This window comes from Arachis ipaensis, chromosome B01 (genome assembly GCF_000816755.2).
Source record: "Arachis ipaensis cultivar K30076 chromosome B01, Araip1.1, whole genome shotgun sequence".
NCBI lineage: Eukaryota > Viridiplantae > Streptophyta > Magnoliopsida > Fabales > Fabaceae > Arachis > Arachis ipaensis.
The window spans coordinates 102,164,318-102,168,707 of NC_029785.2; positions in this window are offsets into that span (position 1 = coordinate 102,164,318).

The following is a 4,390-nucleotide window of genomic DNA, read 5'->3' on the forward strand; positions in this document are numbered from 1 at the left end:
ACTAGCTGGTTTAAAGCTGGCTAAGGAGGTTGGAGCTCAAAAACTCAACATCTTCAGCGACTCACAAGTAGTCACCTCACAGATAACAGGGAGTTACCAAGCCAAAGATCCCACCATGAAAAAGTATTTGGATATAACCAAAGAACAGCTCGGACAACTCGGGGAATATAAGATCTGTCACATACCACGCGAATAAAATGCCCGAGCTAATGCACTCTCAAAGCTAGCCAGCACCAAACCAGGGGGCAACAATAGAAGCCTCATCCAGGAAATGCTACAGAACCCGTCAATCTCGGAAGCAGAAAAAGTCCTAGCTATAACAAGTCAGGATCAAGAATGGATGACCCCCATAATTAATTACCTCAAAAAAGAAACACTCCCCACAAATGAGAAGGAAGCAAAGAGGTTAAAACGGAAGGCTGATGCACGGAAACTTATCTCTCAATAATTTCCCTCGGCAAGTATACTGAATTGTCGTCAAGTAAAAACTCACAATAGAATGAGGTCGAATCCCACAGGGATTGATTGGTCAATCAACTTTAATTAGAGGAATGTTCTAATTGAGCTAAGCAGAATTTGATGTGAGAGTTGCAAGAAATTAAATGGCGGAAAGTAAATAGCAGAAAATGTAAATGCCGGGAATAAAGAGCTGAATATAAATGACGGAAAGTAAATTGCAGAATCTTAAATGGGGAATGGGGAATTTAGCATGAAAGTAAATTGAAGAAATTAAAGAGAATGGGTAAGATCAGAAATGGGAGATTCATTGGGCTTAGGAGATGTTGCATTCTCCGGATCAAGTTCATTTTCATCTCTTCCTCAATCAATGCATTCATTGATCTCCTTGGCAATCTTAAGTGATTGAACTCCAATTCCTTGGTAATTCAATCTCTCAAATCTTGATCAATAGCCAATTTCTTGGTCCAATTGCTCATGAGAAGAGATGAAGTATGGTCACTGATTATACCACATGTATTTCCAAATCAAAGTGTTGGTAGGATTTTATGTCACTATATCCATCCAGACCCTAATTTGGTCCAACATGAGAAAGCATTTCTAGCATGATCTCTTCATTCCTCTTCCAAGGTTCTGAAGAGATCCAAGTATGAATAGCTTCTTTTCCAAGACAACTACCCAATTGGATGAAGATTGAAAGCTTTCTAGTAAAATCAAGAGAAAAGAAAGAGGAAGAATAATGAAAACTATTATTGATCCATTAAATTACAACAGAGCTCCCTAACCCAATGAAAGGGGTTTATTTGTTCATGGCTCTGGGAATGAAAAACACAAATGGAGAATGCATTCTGAAAAGTAAAACTAGAAGTAGCAGAGAAAGTAAAATTATACAGAGAGTAGTCCTCCCCATCCAAAAAAGCCCTTCTCTAGTTCAAAACTACTCCTATTTATACTACTCTTCTGATCTTCTGATTGGCTTCTTCAAGTCTTGGATATGGGCCTTTGGATCTTGAGTTGAAGTAGTTATCATCTTTAGTGAGCTCAGCTTCACTTGTAGAGAAAGTGTGCAGTAGGCATGGACTTTAGCTTAGGGCGTTAGTGGTGTTAACGTTAAGTGAAAATGTGGGGTCGAGAACGTTAGTGACAATCACCTTTTTCACTAACGTTCCTAACCCAAAATGGTCCACGTTAACTTCAACGTTAGTGGCACTAACGTGACCACTAACGTTGCCTCTTGGCCCTTCGCAAACGTTACTGGGGTTTACCTTTCCCAATAATGTTGAGAGTACCCCTTTCTCCCTACGTTAGAGTTCACGTTAGTATAGTTAACGTGACCTTTAACGTAGGCTTGCCAAATCATCGAGAGCGTTAGTGACACCTACCTTTTTTACTAACACTCCAAAACGCCCCTTTCTCACGTTAGTGCCTCACGTTAATTACATTAACGTGACCACTAACGTGGTGTTGATTGCCATCTCCAACGTCAGTGACAAAGGTGAGGGTCACTAACGTTGGCATTATCTTTCTCTTCCACATTAGAGTTCACGTTAACTGAGTTAACGTGACTCTTAACGTGGCCAATTGCCCTTTTTGGAGCGTTAGTGGTACTCACTTTTACCACTAACGCTTGGAGCTTCCTTTTCCTCCACGTTAATGCAATTAACGTGGTAACTAACGTGGCTCATAGTGGCTTAGTCCAACGTTAGTGACAAAGGTGAGTGTCACTAACGTTGGCATTATCTTTCTCTTCCACATTAGAGTTCACGTTAACTGAGTTAACGTGACTCTTAACGTGGCCAATTGCCCTTTTTGGAGCGTTAGTGGTACTCACTTTTACCACTAACGCTTGGAGCTTCCTTTTCCTCCACGTTAACTACCACGTTAATGTAGTTAACGTGGATGCAGAAAAAGTCCTAGCTATAACAAGTCAGGATCAAGGATGGATGACTCTCATAATTAATTACCTCCAAGAAGAAACACTCCCCACAAATGAGAAGGAAGTAAAGAGGTTAAAATGGGAGGCTCAGTACTACACCATCATAAACAACACCCTATACAAAAGAGGGATTTCAATACCATTGTTAAAATGTGTGCCGACCTCTAACACAAGGGAAGTTTTAGAGGAAGTACACAGCGGTATTTGTGGCAATTATCTCGGGGCACAAGCTCTCACCAAAAAGGTACTTCGGGCGGGATTTTACTGGCCAACTCTACAAAAGGAAGCTACAGAATTTGTAAAGACATGTCTCCCATGCCAGAAACATGCCAACTTTCACATCGCCCCGCCAGAAGAACTCATCAGCGTAACTTCGCCTTGGCCATTTGCAAAATGGGGACTCGATCTTCTCGGACCCTTTCCCTAGGGATCAGGACAAGTCAAATTCCTCATAGTTGGAGTAGACTATTTCACAAAGTGAATTGAGGCAGAGGCCCTAGCCAATGCCACTGCTCAAAGAAGCCAGAAATTCCTATATAGGAACATTGTCACAAGGTTCGGGGTTCCATATTCCATCACCACAGACAATGGCACTCAATTCACAAATTCACGCTTCAGGAAATTAGTAGCCGATTTGAACATAAAGCACCAGTTCACCTCCGTCGAACATCCTCAAGCCAATGGGCAAGCTAAATCTGCAAACAAAGTCATATTGGCTGGGTTGAAACGGAGACTGCAAGATGCGAAGGGAGCTTGGGCTGAAGAACTGATGCACACGAAAACTTGTCTCTCAACAATTTTCCTTCGGCAAGTGTACCGAATTGTCGTCAAGTAAAAACTCACAATAGAGTGAGGTCGAATCCCACAGGGATTGATTGGTCAAGCAACTTTAATTAGAGGAATGTTCTAGTTGAGCGAAGCAGAATTTGGTTTGAGTGTTGCAGGAAATTAAATGGCAAAAAAGTAAATAGCAGAAAATGTAAATGCCAAAAGTAAAGAGCTGAAAGTAAATGGCGGAAGGTAAATTGCAGAATTTAAATGGGAATGGGGAAGATGCTCATAAAAGTAAATTGCAGAAATTAAAGAGAATGGGTAAGATCAGAGATGGGGATTTATTGGGCTTAGGAGATGTTGCATTCTTCGGATCAAATTCATTTTCATCTCTTCCTTAATCAATACATTCATTGATCTCCTTGGCAATCTTAAGTGATCGAATTCCAATTCCTTGGCAATTCAATCTCTCAAATCTTAATCAATAGCCAATTCCTTGGTCAATTGCTCATGAGAAGAGATGAAGTATTGTCACTGATTATACCACATGCATTCCCAAATCAAGTGTTCGTAGGATTATAGTCACCATATCCAACCAAACCCAATTTGGTCCAACATGAGAAAGCATTTCTAGCATGATCTCTTCATTCCTCTTCCAAGGTTCAGAAGAGATCCAAGTATGAATAGCTTCTTTTCCAAGATAACTACCTAATTAGATGAAGATTGAAAGCTTTCTAGTAAAATCAAGAAAAAAGATAGTAGAAGAGTAATGAAAACTAGTATTGATCCATCAAATTACAACAGAGCTCCCTAACCCAATGAAAGGGGTTTAGTTGTTCAAAGCTCTGGAAATAGAAAACAAAGATGGAGAATACATCATGAAAATTAGAACTAGAAGTGCAGAGAAAGTAAATTATACAGAGAGTAGTTCCCAATTTCCAATCCCCCAAAAAGCTCTTTTTTCCTAATTCAAAACTACCCCTATATATACTACTCTTCTGATCTTCTAGTTGGTTCTTCAAGTCTTGGATATGGGCCTTTGGATCTTGAGTTTGAAGCAGTTATCTTCTGCAGTGGGCTTAGCTTTACTTGCAGAGAGAAAGTTTGAAGTAGGCAGGGTGTTTAGCTCAGGACGTTAGTGGCGTTAACGTTAAGTGAGAGTGTGGGTTTGAGAACGTTAGTGACAATCACCTTTTTCACTAACGTTCCTCACCCAGGGATGGTCCA